This window comes from Vicugna pacos, chromosome 1 (assembly GCF_048564905.1).
Source record: "Vicugna pacos chromosome 1, VicPac4, whole genome shotgun sequence".
Classification (NCBI taxonomy): Eukaryota; Metazoa; Chordata; class Mammalia; order Artiodactyla; family Camelidae; genus Vicugna; species Vicugna pacos.
The window spans coordinates 76,388,307-76,404,135 of NC_132987.1; the positions used below are offsets into that span (position 1 = coordinate 76,388,307).

The 15,829-nt window shown below is 36.9% G+C and overlaps 1 long non-coding RNA gene across 1 annotated transcript in view; it reads left to right on the forward strand.

Annotated features, from left to right (window-relative positions):
* LOC116277654 (uncharacterized) overlaps positions 1-15,197 on the forward strand; it is an 88,172-nt gene extending 72,975 nt beyond the window's left edge. Inside the window, exon 3 of the long non-coding RNA XR_004187123.2 lies at positions 15,000-15,197. This is a non-coding gene — a long non-coding RNA (uncharacterized lncRNA). The remainder of the gene's footprint in view (positions 1-14,999) is intronic.
* Positions 15,198-15,829: the final 632 nt, after the last annotated feature.

Consider the following 15,829-nt stretch of genomic DNA (forward strand, 5'->3'; position numbering starts at 1 on the left):
TTTCCTTTGGAAAAAATGTCTACTCAGTTCTTCTGCCCATTTTTTAATTGTGTGTTTTTTTTTATGTTGAGTTGTATGAGCTGCTTATGTATGTTAGATATTAACCCCTTATCAATCCTATCATTTGCAAATATTTTCTCCCATTCAATACGTTGCCTTTTTGTTTTGTCAATGGTTTCCTTTGCTGTACAAATGCTTTTAAATTTAATTAGGCCCCATTTGTTTATTTTTTTGTATTTCCTTTGCTTTAAAAGACAGATCCAAAAAAGTTTTGCTACAATTTATGTCAAAGAATATTCTGCCTATGTTTTCCTCTAGTATCCATTCTTACATTTAGGTCTTTAAATCTGTTTTGAGTCTGTTTTTATATATGATGTTAGAGCATGTTCTAATTTCATTATTTTACATGCAGCTGCCCAGTTTCCCCAGCACCACTTACTGAAGAGACTGCCTTTTCTCCATTTTATATTCTTGCCTCCTGTGTCATAGATTAATTGACCATAAGTGTGTGAGTTTATTTCTGAGCTCTCTGTTCTGTTCCCTTGATCCATATGTCTGTTTTTGTGCCAGAACCATACTATTTTGATTACTATAACTTTGTAGTATAGTGTGAAGGCTGGGAGTGTGATTCATCTAGCTCTGTTCTTTCTCAAGATTGTTTTGGCGATTCAGGGTCTTTTGTGTTTCCATGTAAATTTTAAAATTATTTCTTCTAGTTCTGTAAAAAATACCATTGGTATTTTGATAGGGATTGAATCTGTAGATTGCCTTGGGTAGTATGGTTATTTTCACAGTATTAATTCTTCTAACCCAGAAACATTGTGTATTTTTCCATTTGTGTTGTCTTCAATTTCTTTCATTGATATCTTATAGTTTTCCAAGTACAGGTCTTTTACCTCCTTAGATAGGTTTATTCCTAGGTATTTTATTCTCTTTGATGCTATGGTAAATGAGATTGTTTCCTTAATTTCTCCTTCTGATATTTTATTGTTAGTATGTAAAAATGCAATCAATTTCTGTATATTACTTTTGTATCCTGCAACTTTACCAAGTTTATTGATGAGATCTAGTAGATTTCTGGTGATCTCTTTAGGATTTTTGTTTATAATGTCAGGTCATCTACAAACAGAATCCTTAGGATTTTCCATCTAGGTGATCTACTCATTTGGTATAAGTGGGGTGCTAAAGTCCCTTACTATTATTGTGTTACTGCCAATTTCTCCTTTTATGTTCATTAATAATTGCCTTATATATTTAGGCCCTCCTATGCTGGGTGCATATATATTTACCACTGTTACATCTTCTTCTTGGATTGATCCCTTGATCAAATCAAAAGACATAGAATAGCTGAATGGATACAAAAATAAGACTCATATATTTGCTGCCTACAAGAGACTCACTTCAGATCTGGAGACATACAGACTGAAAGTGAGGGGATGGAAAAGGTATTCCATGCAAATGGAAACCAAAAGAAAGCTGGAGTAGCAATACTTATATCACACAAAATAGAGTTTAAAATAAAGACTGTTATAAGAAACAAAGAAGGGCATTACATAATGATCAAGGGATCAAGATATATTTGTTGAACAGGGCTAACAGTGTGCTGAGATGAAATTAAAGGTAAATTATAAAATATAGTCTTTTCATATGTAGTACATCTTCAAGAGACCCATTTTTTTTTTAGATTTTTCTAAAAAATATCAGGTTTTATACTATGCTGAAACTGCACAAGAAAAACTTTTGGAGCTTTGCTACTTGTTGGTCTGCTTTCAATCTGAAGAAATCTTAATTACTTTATCCTCTGTGTATGGGATCTCACTACTACAAGCCTACATTCACTTAAAAAAAAAAAAAAACTGTGGTAAGGAGACCTAACATGAGATCTATCCTCTGTAGTTTTTAAGTATACAATACTGTATTGTTATGATAGGGACAATGTTATACAGAAGATCTCTAGAATTTATTCATCTTCCATAACTGAAATTTTATGCCCACTGATCAGCAACTCTCCATTTTGCCCTTCCTCCCAGCTCCTGGAAAACACCATTCTACTTTCTGATTCTATGAGTTTGACTATTTTAGATACCTCATATATGTGAAATCATGCAGTATTTGTCCTCCTATGACTGACTTATTTCATTTAGCATGCCCTCCATATTCATCTGTGTTGTCACATACTGCAGGATTTCCTTCTTTTTAAAGTATGAATAATATGTTTTTTAATGTATACTACATTTTCTTATCTGTTCATCCATTGATGGACATTTAGGTTGTTACCATATCTTGACTATGTTGAATAGTACTGCAGTGAACATTTGAATGCTTATATCTCTTCAAGATCCTGATTTCAATTCTTTTGGATAAATACCCACAGAGGGATTGCTGAATTATATAGTAGTTCTATTTTTACTTTTCTTGAGGAATCTCCGTACTGTTTCCCATAGTGGTTGCACTATTTTACATCCCCACCAACAGTGTGTGAGGGTTCCAGTTTCTCCACATTCTCACCAATGTTTGTTTGTTTGTTTGTTTTTATAATAGCCATCTAACAGGTATGAGATGATATCTCATTATGGTTTTGATTTGAATTTCCCTGACAACTAGTGATGTTGAGTATCATTTCATATATCAGAGAAATGTCTATTAAAGTCTTTAGCCCATTTTAAAATTGTGTTATTAATTTTTTTGCTATTGTGTTTTAGGAATTTGTTATACATTTTAGAAACTAAGGAGTATCTGGTATATGGTTTGCAAATACTTTCTCCCATTTTGTAGATTGCCTTTCACTTCATTGCTTATTACCCATGCTGTGCAAAGCTTTGTAGTTTGATAAAGTCCCATGTGTCTATTTTTACTTTTGTTGTTTGGTGTTATATACATAAAATCATTGCCAAGACCCAATGTCATGAAGATTTTCCCCTATGTTTTCTTCTTGAGTTTTACAACTTAAAGTTCTGCATTTAAGTCTTTATTTTGTGTTGACTTTTTGTATGATTCAAGATAAGGGTCCAATTCCATTCTTTTGCAGGCAGATATCTAATTTTTCTAGCACCAGTTGTTGAAGATACTATCCTTTCTCCATTATGTATTCTTGGAAGCCTTGTTGAAGATCAATTAACCATATATGCATGGGTTGATTTTGAGTTTTCTAACCTGTTCCATTGGTCTGTATGTCTTTCTTTATGCCAGAACCATACGGTTTTAATTACTATAACTTTGTAATATTTTTGAAATGAGAGAGTATGTTATCTCCAGCTTTATTCTTTCTCAAGATTGATTTTTGTAATGAGTAAGTTCCTAGAAACATACAACATAGTAAGACTGAATTATGATGAAACAGAAAATCTGAACAGATCAATAATGAGTAAGGAGATTAAGTCAGTTATCAAAAATCTCCCAACAAAGAAAGCCCAGGTCCAGTTGACTTTACTGGTGAATTCTGCCAAATATTTAAATTAGAATTAGTGCCAGGCCTTCTCACAGTCTTCCAAAAATTGAAGAGGAGGGAACACCCAAACTTATTTTATGAGGTCAGCATTACCTTGATACCAAACCCAGATAAATATAACACAAGAAAGAAAACTACAGGCCAATATCCCTGGTGAATATAGATGAAAAAGCCTTCAACAAAATACTATCAAATCAATCCAATCTAACATTTCATTAAAAAATTCTAGGTCACATTAAAAGGATCACACACCATGACCAACTAGGATTTATCACTGGGATGCAAGGATGGTTCAACATATGCAAATCAATTAATATAATACGCCACATTAACAGAATAAAGGAGAAAAATCTTACAGTTGTTTCAATAGATGCAGAAAGTTCTCAGTAAATTAGGAATAGAAGGAAAGTACATCAACATAATAAAGGCCATTATGAAAAGATCACAGCTGGTATCATACTCAACAGTGAAAAACTGTTTTATGTAAGTGATGAGAGATGTTTAGATTCTGGGTATATTTTGATTTAACAGAATTTGCTGATGAGATTGGATGTGTAATCTGTAAAAAACTGGAGTCAAGAATGACTGAAACAGGAAAAAAACAAACAAACTACCAAACTGTCTTCTAAAGTGACTGTATCATTTTGCATGTGCATCAGCAATGTATGAGTGATCCAGTTTCTCCACATCTTTGTCAGCATTTGGTGTTATCACTATTTTTCATATTAGCCATCCTGATAATGTGTAGTAGTATCTCATGATTTTAATTTGCATTTCTCAAAAACTCCTAACAAAAACAAAAAAGAATCATTGAAATGGAATTAGATAGTGGCGATGATTGCATAACTTCATGAACATACTAACAACCGTTGAATCGTATACTTAAAAAGAGTGAATTTTATGGCATGTGAATTATATCTCAAATAAAAAATAATGGTTACTGAATTGTTTTTGTCTTGAACAACTAGAAGAATCTATTGGCAAATACTAACATAGGAAAGATGTGGTCAAGGGAGCAGGGCTTTTTTGGAGCGGAGGAAGAAAACAGAAGTTTAGATATATAAATTTGAGGTGCCCATTAGACATCCACATGTAAATGTTTACTATATTGTTGGATATATGAATCTGAAATTCCAGGGAAAGTTTCAATTTGGAGGTAGATATTAGGCATTGATTGTCAGAATGTAGAAGGTATTTAAAGCCACAAGACAGGATGAAGTCCCCTAGAAGGAGACTGTAAATAGAGAAGAGAAATACTTATCCAGGGACACTCCAACATTTAGAGATCAGAGAGATGTGAAAAATCAGCCAAAAAGACTGAAAAAGAGGAGTTGGTGAGGTAGGGAGAGAACTAGATGTCTGAAATATCAGATAAGGAACATGCCTTCTGAAGCAGAAGTAATCAGTTCCATCAAATGCTGCTAATAGGCCAAATAAAATAAAAATTGAGAATTTATTATCATACTTACAAATTGGTGATTATGACAAGATTTCTTTTGATGGTATTGGGGAACAAAACCCCACCAGGGTCTTGGTGAGTGGGTGAGAGGTAAGTGGGAGGAGAGGAATGGGCATTAATGGGAATAGAGAAATTGGAGAGGGAGAGGAAGGAAAATGTGGAACCAAGAAAGGTTTTTTTCTTTTCTTTTGAAATGGGATAAATAAGGCATGTTTATAGGCTAATGGGGAAGAACCATGGAGTCAGTGAAAATTGATGATGAAGGAGAGAGAAAAGAGAATGGTTATAATGATATACTTCAATGCAAATGAAGAGGATGGGGCCAGTGACAAGTGGAAGATTGTCTTTAGATAGGAGTCCAGACAGTTTATATGTTGTGTAACAGGAGGAATGTGAGTGTATAGAGGCACAGGTTCTAGTAGGCTGGTAGATGAGGTTGTTTGTGTGTAGTTTTCTTACTGATTCTGTTGTCTTCCAGAAATAGAAACCAAAGCCCTTGGCCAAGAGTGAGGATGGAAGAGATGCTGGAGATTTGTCAAAAGGGAGGGTATTAAATGCCTATCTAGAAGAGTGAGAGGGGAAAAGAATTAGGGAAATGTAGTTGACCTTCTAGGTAGTGTCAGGGGCCCATGTGAGAGAATACTGGTCATGAATTTAAAGTGAGACGTGTCAGCACAGTTTGTGTGTGTGTTTTTCCCAACCACAACAAAGGTACAGGTGTGGAGTAAGCTAAGTTGGATTAATCAGAATTGGAGATTTTTTTTGAGATGAATAGACTAGGAAAACATGTAAAGAGTTGTGGGTGTACACAAAAAAGTGTTACAGTGATGAACCATGACCTCTAAGCCCAGTAAAGAAGAAAGGACCTGAGGGGAGGAAAGGGCAGTGAATAATGGTAGACATAACAACTCTGCTGCATCCCTGGACATCTAAATCCAGCAGCACAAATGACCTAGTAAAAACTCAAGGCAAAACAAAACAAAACAAAAAAAACCTCAAGGCTCACTGAAATATTCTTCATGTGAACTCAACTGATGATATTCCAAGTTGTGAATAAAAATCTCTTAACACATTTTTTTCTTGTAGGGAACAACAATTGAATTGTGTTATCGTTGCTTAGAGGCAAGAAAAGAGCAGTAGTCTGTTCATGACTTAATGTGTCAGTGCTTAAAAATATTCTGAGTCAATATTTAATTAACAAATTGCCATGCTCATTTTACAGATAGCACAATATGAGAGAATTAGCTACAGAATGAAGAATTAATGAATCACTGTCAGGAAAACATGGGAGATACACACACACACACACACACACACACACACACACACACACACATATATATAATATAACATATATAAACTATAAAATAATATATATAATATATAAAAATATATATATATAATCATGTGATTATGAAACTGTAGACAGAGGAAATTTAAAAGATTAAAGAGCAGTCAGTGGAAATATCCTTGCATCAGAATATCTAAAGAAAGCAGCTTACGTAGAATGAAGACTTCCCTTCTGTGGTCTCAGTCTTGATTACAGTAAAATGTTTTCTACTCAGTAGGTATAAAACTAATACTTGTTCAATGAATTGACTGAAAAAATAAATGGTGATGATGAGTCATTTCTCCAACAAGACCTGTGTATGTAACAAAATCTTTTTCATTTCACCCACTCCGTATAGGTTCAATTTCTGATTGGTAATTGGTGATGGTAGAATGGCTTTTGGCTGTTCAAGCACCAGTATTTCCCAACCAGGCTATGCTTGCAATGTGTTAGATTGATGATCTTCTTTTACACCCTGTGCCTTTACAAATACGATTCTCTCAGTCTGAAAATCGCTTGTCACCAACCCTGTATTGTCATCCCTATGACTCTCACCTCTAGCTTGTCCACCCTGGAAATTCCTTTTATCTTTCCAGAGACATTTCAAGCATCACCTACCTCCACTGGGAAGCCAAAAGTCTTGAAACAACTTTGCCTTAATCTGTTTTGGCCCCTATTTTTGCACCTCTCCAGATACACTGGGACTCATCTACTTTGTCAACCTTGGTCACTTGCTTAGAGGAGAGCCCCTCCTGTACCATTCCCACAACTCCCAAGGCGCCATCTTTGTCAGCCTTTCCCAGGTGAAGACCGGCTCTGGTTTGGCTCCATCATATCCACCGAGATGGCACTGCAGAGACCCTGGTTCCTGAGCCTGACACACTGTGCTCCCTGAGTTTCACCTACCCTGACCATTTCAGAGTCAGATGAAGCATCTTGCAGTGGGGTCTGGGTCTGGTTTAGGGGCCATGTCATATAATCCAGAAATGTAAGGAAGGGGATTCCTTTTACAATATGAACTTTAACCAGTGAGAGACAGGCACATCCTTAGCTTCTCCTCCCTGTGTCCTAACCCCATTCAGAATGTTCTAAAGCACAGAGATTTCCATACAACTCTCTGGAGAAGTCTAGTGTGATCAAGATTTCAGCTGTGTTTATTAAAGCCTTTGTTTTTTCTCCTCACCTTCTTGCTCCTCAATAAAATGCTAACACAGGAGCTTTGGCCTAGGTTCTGATTTCTATGGAAGGGTCTGTCCTCCAAAATCCTATGGCAGCCAGAGCATACCTTTATCCTAACTGTTAATAACCTGTGTTGTAATTATTAGTTTACTTTTAGAGAGATTCTTAAGGAAAGAAACTCTCAGAAGTCTTATTACATAGCACCATGTTTGAGACATGGTATGTGATTTAATAAACAACTGCTAATTAATAAATGACCTTTTAACTTTAAGCTATTATATAATACATTTGAAGATTCCTTAGACATTTTTGTTTTAACCCTTTACTATATAGAGGAGCAAACCCAAGGCCAAGAGAAATCAAAGGACTTTCCCAAAGTTATGCAGCTATTGAGTAGCGTGACTAGGCCAGCACATTGGTTTTATGACTACACAACACTGTTCTCTTATTTGAGAACAATTACTTCCATTTCTGTGAGAGGAAACACCACCAGACCAATCTGACAAACTTGCATTTCTCCAGGCCAATCAAAATACAAAATTGGTTAACACTAACAATAGGAAGAATGTTTCTTTGACTCAAACTCCACCCTCCGGTAAAGTTCCTGCTGCCTTTTTTTCTGAATGGCTCCAGGTGATATCTTACATGTGATTGCAAACACAGTTCTGCCAAATCCCATGTGGCACCTGCATTGTATTCCTTTTCTATTTTAATTTCTAGCATGAGGTCCACAGCCATAGCTTCCCAAGTGCACATATGCAGGCTTGGCACAACTGCAGAGCCTCAGGTATCTCTTCATTTCATCTGAGAGGTTCTTGTATGCTGGTCAGCTCATTGTTAAGAGCCACTGTGTGGTATCCATGTTTCCATATTTATCTTAAATGGAGATATGGGAGAATCTCCTGTGCCTCCTCAACTCTAGCACCCTGTTCTGGACTTTGGAGGATGGGACATTGCTTCCTACGTCTCCAGTAAAGCAGAATTATCCATTTATTTAGTCTTAATCACAGCTCAATGTCTCAGATATGATTCTCCAGGATTGGTGAAAGGCACCTGGTTGATATGACCAAGCATCGTAATTGTGGAAGAAGGAGGAGGTAAGGTGGCAGGGAGGCACACATAAGCCCCAGGCCATCACATCATGTTCCACCAGTGCCCAGTGTCCTAGTGCAAGCCCTTGTGTTTGATCAGTGAGTTAAGAATGATTTTAACACTTTTAAAATGTTATAAACACAAAAAACAAAGGAGAATATGCTATGCAGACTCATGTGACACACAAAGCCTGAAATATTTACTGCCTATCCCTTTACAGAAAGAGTTTGTGTACTCTTGTCCTAGGGGGAAAACAAAATGCAACAATCAGAAGTGGGAAATAGAGCGATATACAAGATGAACTCTGTAATTGTAAACCGTAAATCAGTTCCATTTGTTCTGCAATCTTATTAAAATCTTTCCTCATGATAGGAACTAAAAGCATAGAGAAGTGAGTTTCATCTGGTAATTTGTCACTGGCACAGCAGATGATGGCTCTGTTTCCAGCCATCGTGACCTTGTGCTACCTCTGGTGGTTGTGCCTGGCTTGGCATTGGAGAGAGATGCCATCCTCTCACATCCTGTCCCACTATTCTTCAACCCAAAGGGAGCACTTTGCCTGGGTCTTCTCTTAGGGCGAGGAACCCCCTCCTCCCAGAATAGGGGTCCTCAGGCTTGTTTGTGGACAGGCTCTCAGGAGTCTTAGACCACAGGTTCTTCAGTTCTACCAAGAGAGGGGTGAATCTGAGGACAGACACAGCTTAGATTCAGACTGAGGCTCCTGCTACACATGAAAATAGATTTGATTTCTGTTTAATTTTATCTCAATTTGGTTTTGAATAGACTACGAGTATAAATATTTGCTTCCTCTTTGCTGCAAATTTCCTTCAAGGCTTGACCTAAATGTAAAATTTAGTAAAAACTTCTTGGAAATGGGTGGATGATTATTTTTCATTTATATTTTCTCTGCCTTTGAAATTTTAATTTCTGTGCCCTTTCTGGCTGGTTGTTTGCTAGCTCATCATTGGTAGATAAAGGTTCCATATGCAAAGAAATATCCTAGGGGGCTAAAACACAAGAAAATTAAAAACCTTGTCATGTACTACTGATTTATTTATTCACTTGAGCTTTATCATTTCATTTCCATTTTCCAAGTGTCTATTAAAAATAACAACAAAGTAAAGTCTTCTTTTGGCTTAGGAGAAAAAGAGGCTTCAACATTAATTCTATAAATACCTCTTAGTCTTGTTAGATTAAAACAATAAGAATTGTGACACCAGTGTTAGAAATGTGATTAACTTTATCCATGTGTTTATCTTCCCTTTGCTTTTTATTTGTGGAGTGAGAAGAGGAGTTTCCATAAAAAGTAGCACCGGACTGTTGTCAGTCAACTCCCGTCACCTTTGTGGTGTGGTCTCTAATTAGCCAATTTCCTCTCTGCATCTCTGTTTCTTTTCTTGTAAAACACAGCATCAATTTATCATTTATCTATTCCTTTTGGAAGACATTTGGAGATAGAATGAGATTCTGTTATATGTTTCTTGGAAGAGAGGTCCTTTGTAGCATTTTAAGGACAGTTTTTCTTGAAGAACATGAGGATTCATCAGAGGTAGGACTGGAACTGCCATTGAGAACACAGACTGGGAAAATGAACCTGCCTGGATAGCTGATGATCAGAAACAACTCAAAGCCTTCTATTACTTGCTTTTCAGCTCAAACATCTCTTTAGATGTTCTTCAACCATGATCCCATTTTAAATGCTAGATGAAAGAGGAGATTTGATTTGACAGAACTTTGATGCCACGTATTTGGAATAAATACATCTCACAACAGTATCTGGATCTTCCTTTCAGCTTTCCAGAAGCCTACTTTCAAGTCTTCTCCATTTTGTCCTGTTATGGAGCTACTCTTATTTAAGCATGATAGAAACTAAATAAATCAGACAAAAAGGAATCAAGTTGAGAGAGTGTTTTCAAAAACAAGAAACTATGGTAGATGTTTTCTTAGAGGATTCTCTATTAACTGATGCTTGTGTTTATTGTGTAAAATATCCCAACAGATGCCCACAGCCTGCTACATACTCACCATTCTCTACTATGCTGGTATCTCCCTACATTTGCATTGTATATATACCAAGATTTTGTCATGTTTACAGGGAAGCTGGATTGGGCAAGTGTATTTGTTACTGCAGTGATCTAATTTGATCACATTTTGCCAATACTTATTAAAATACAATTTTGAATGAAAATTATTTTCTCAGTAAAAACTAAGAATTTTCAGGAAAAGAATATAAAAATGAATCTCAAAAATAATTACTGTTGGATTAGTTGTGGACAGATGGGAAAATCTGGGATAATTTTGCACTCAAATTTTTTGAAGAACATATTCAAGTTCTTGCTCCGTTAAAAAAAAAAAACCTAAAACTGGACATTGTAGAGTGAAACATAGGTATGTTTTATGAAATAAAAATAATATGGAACTCCAGTTAATCAAACCATGATTAAAGGAATTACCAATAAAGGAATGGAATATAAATCATTAGATATAAACATAATAACGTTGTTGGATCTTAAAAACATAGTGCTGAATGAAAAAGCAAGAATTAAATAAAAACTATAACACAGTACCATATGTATAAGTTTAAATCATACACATGAAACAAAAATACATATTTCTAAGAATTCAAATGAAGAAAAACATGTACATTAAACTTACAAGGTATCACTGCCTTTGAAGAAGAAAAGAGATGGGAGTAGGAAAAGGAAGGAAGAGAATAAATATACATATAAAAGCATACAAGAGAAGACCCTTGTATTGGAAAATAATGTTGATTTGTCATGAACTGAGGAGATGTTCCTCCCCCTCGCTCTCTCAAATATCATGAACCTAGAAGACAAGAGAGGAGATGAGAGCATTCGAGGGAGGACAAGAGAATCTTACAGTTGGGACAGCAATGGATCAGTGTGGTAATTGTCTTCACAGACCAGAGGAAATGGAAACCTCAGTGCTTGCTGTGGGAGAAACTCAGAGGCAAGCTGATTCTTGCTATAGAAGTCCAACAGTCTCAGCAGCAGGAGACAGCAAGTATGTCTGGAGGCAGGAGTGCAAGTACAATTGGGAATGGGATTGATTGAAATTCTGCTCAAGGAACAGTTAATATCTTGGGTCCCTTCCTTCATTGTAAACAGTCAGGCAGCTTCCCCTCCTCCCTGCCAAGAAAGTTAAGAAGTTAACTTTCTAGAGCTGAGGATGATCACAGTTAAGTTGGAGTGGGAAGGAGTGCATCTGAAAATTGGTGAATAAGAAAAAACTAGTCTGTATTGAATGGTGCCTCTCTTCAGCAACTCTTTCCCTCTTGCATCCCAGAACCTAGCAACTAAGTTTATAACCTCACCTACCTCCGCATTTAGGACACTGGAGAATCTGATACAACAAGCTGAATAGTGACAACGGAAGATCTGTCAATGAAATGGTTCAAGGTCCTTCTCTACCACCACCAAGTGAACAAGCCAACTTGATTCATAAACATGGAACTTTCAATAAGGTTCTTAGCATTTTACTCTTGTGACCACCTCGTGGGGAGTCAAGGATCATCAGAAACCAGAAATCAGTTTTAAATAGTAATTTTGCATTTTAAAAGTGCTTTCTGGATTATTTGCTATTTTAAATTATCCTTGCCTTTTGTCCTCTTTCCCTTGTTTAAGATTTTGCCTGGGATTCTTAAATTAAACGAGGACCTATGTAAATCTTCACCACATTCCCTGACTTAAGTCAGACTGAAAAGAGAGAAAATTGCTTTTGGTTTAGACACATATTGACTGGGATCTAGGTTGGAGTATTTTGTCATCTGCTGTTTTGAGTGTGCATGCATGTGTGCATGTGTATGCATATGTGTGCCTATGTACCTATGCATACACACATACTCATGTTCCACTGCAAACCAGAGAGTGCTAGTTAAGCTTTTTGAAAGGAAATGCACCAGACTTCTGGTACACTTGGGCTTTTCTTCCTGAGAAATCAGGATTTGGCAAAGCAGTCAGAACCCTAGAGGAGAGGCCCTGTCTGCTGAACTCAGAGCCATCCATGTGACCATCCAACAGAGGCCTACCAGTTTTGTTATCAGTGAACATCTTGGCTGATGAATTAAAATCTGTGTATAATCTCTAGAGAATATATCTAGCTTTAATATAGGAAAAGAGAGAGGGAGAGAGAAATATCTGAGGAAGGACTTTCTTATCAGTAGCTTTGGCTTTCCCATTAATCTTCCCTTGTGCCCATGATGCCCTTGTACACTGTTATCTTTAAAATGTAAGCTGGAGGTACTCCTACAGGATGATTGATTTGTTCAAATTTCCCTCTCTTAGCCTCCTATGAAAAGTACAAAGACAAATGTTCCTGTGGTAGACCAATACAAAAACACTCCTAAGCTTCTCAGGAAATGTGCTAACCATGTCTTTTATTTTCCACCCATGAAGATACTGTTCAAATGTAAACCCGTTCTCACACCTTGAGCTACTATCCAGCAGCCTAATCACCCTAGGGCTAGGTTTCAGACAACCAGGGGTGGCCCTCTTTGCCCCAGAGCCCACTGAAGTTACTTAACCTAAGCCTCTTACCCTGTCTCTCTCTTTTCTTCCCATGGAAACCAGAATAAGGACACTGGCCCATGTTTTTCCCTACTCACTTTGCCTCCTGCTGACTCTGGTGCTTCTCTGTGTGGCCCTCTGTGATATGGTATGCCCCCTCTTCGTGGGAACTATGAGTAACAAACTGTCATTTCAGTGGCAATCATCTCCTGATCTTTTGGTCTTACCATGCATAAGTAATAACAAAACCAATTTAAGCAGGGAGAGCAAACTATACTGAGTGGCAAATCATAAGAGACCATCCCTTGAGGTGTAATTCTTCCATGAGACTTTCCCTCACTTTATTAACTTACAATGAACTTTTCCTCCTGTGAACATCCAACATTATTGCCTGTGACCCTCATTTGACATTTAAACATGTTACTTCATGATACCATATATCTGTTGTTTAAATTTCTTGTGTATGATTGTGTTCTTCCAATTGAAATATAAATTTCCTCAGGGTATAATTTTCAGTATCTTCACTATGAACTGGTGAATGAATGAATGAACAGATGTAACTCACTAAATTTGATCCAAAACTGACAAAGATCTTACTTTTCCTTTCTGAACTTTCTCTTTGCAGATAACTTTTTATGATTGTTATGAACCCCCAGATTGCAAAACTTCAAACAAATAAATTCATAAGCCTAATAAATACCAAATTATTTCCCTGAACTTATAATCTCATATAATTGTCTTAAGCATCCATAACTTGTTTGCTGTCTGTAGGAAGAGGAAAGCAATATTGGGTGCTAGTTAAGAGCACTGTTTTGGATTCAGACAGACCTGGTTTAAATCCTAGCTCTACTACTTGTTTGTTGTGTCTTTGGGCAAGTTACCTGACCTTTTTGATCCTCAGTTTCTTCACCTGTAAATTGGGGATAACAATGCCTATCTGAGTGAGATTTTATAAAGATTATATGCCTAAAGTTGTTAGCATGGTACTGGCATATGAAGGATGCTCAGTAAATAGTGTGATTGTACATCTTGCTTTGCCTGGGACACTGTTTACTCCTGTTGTTGCAACATAATTATTAATAGCACCCATTTTTTTTACCCAAGGTTCCACATTTGGACAATAAATTTCCTATCAGTGAATGTGTTTTTTTTAACTTCTTATGCTGATGATTACTTAAATATATGTGAGATGAATATATATTTATAAATTAATATATGATTATATTGGGGCTTTGCTATAATCCTTTCCAATAAAGTCCACCTCATCCCTTTGTCTCCATTGTTGAGAAGCAGAGTTTGGTACAGTGGCCAGGAGCACCAACCCAGGAGCCAAACGGCCTGGTCTTGAATCCCAGCTGAGCATGTTCTACCTGTGTAGCCTTAGACAGTCCATTTACTTAGTATGTCTCAGTTTTCTCATCAGTAAAAAGGGAACAATATAGGCAGTACTTTTATCATATGGTGTCATGAGGCCAAAAATATGTAAGTATATGTAAAAATGCTTACAACACTATCTAGCACATAGCAAACTCTCTGGGGGCAGGTATTGTTGCCTCTATGTCAATGGCAACCAATCTGAAATCAGCTTGATTCTGTTTCCTGTGAATTGCTACTGGTGTGGAAGGTTGCCCTAATACTGCCTTGAGTTCAGCTATAAAGTCTGCGTGAATGTCTTAGATGATAAAGCTCTTAGATGATAAAGATAGAGGAATTGTGTACAGTAATGTGTGATTCTCTAGGATATAAATGTGTTTTGATAGTGTTATGGACTGAATTATGCACTGCCCCCATTCATATGTTGAAGCCCTAACCCCTACCAATGTGACTGTAGTAGGAGATAGCACTGTTAAGGAGGTAACTAAAGTAAATGAGGTTATGAAGGTGGGATTCTAATTTGATAGAACTGGTGTCCTTATAGGAAGAGAAAGAGACACTAGAGATCTCTCTCTCTGTGTGCCCACGCAGGGAAGAGACCTAACAAAGTGAGAAGGTGACTGCAAGTCAAGAAGAGAAGTCTCACCAGAAACCAACCCTGGAAGCACCTCAGTCTTGGACTTCTAGCTTCCAGAAATGTGAGAAAATTATGTGAAGCCACTCAGTCTGTGGTATTTCATTATTGTAGCCCACGCAGGCCAATATAGATAGAAGAGTGTGGTCAAAAGATTAAATGTGAAAAGAAAAATTGTGTATCATTTAGGAATTGGACTAAGAACATTGGAGGAGTCCTTTATTTAGGGGGGGAATTACTAGGTCAAGGATGCAAATGGAAAGTTGGTATTGGAAATGTATGAATCTGTTCAAGGATGATACAAAAGGAAATAGTGAGGGCTGTGATCAAATCAGACAGTGCATGTCCTGTTTTAAGGCACTGAAATTCTAGTTCTCTAAAGCCCCCATACAGGTTAAACGGAATACATCAATAAGGCACTGGTCCTTTGGCCCTGCTCTAGTGAACGTCTTTGGAAACACAGGTGAGTTGGATTGTACTCTGGACAGCACTGAGATGGGGTTTCATGGGTGAATAGAATCTAAACAAGCAGAGCAATAAGGAGAGAGCGTTCCAGAGAGGAAGAATGATAGCAGAACTGACTGCTAGCATTGTTATGTGACACAGGTAGATGTTTTTTCTGGGTTCTTTTAAGGTAGTTAATTTTGGAATAGAGGCACCATATAAAGAAGACTGGAAAATAAGAATGGAAAAGTTTAGATTGTGTTTGGCTACAAATTCTGGAACAATACATGTGGACATTAGGTGATTCATTTGAGCGAGAGAAGGCTATCATTAAAACCATATT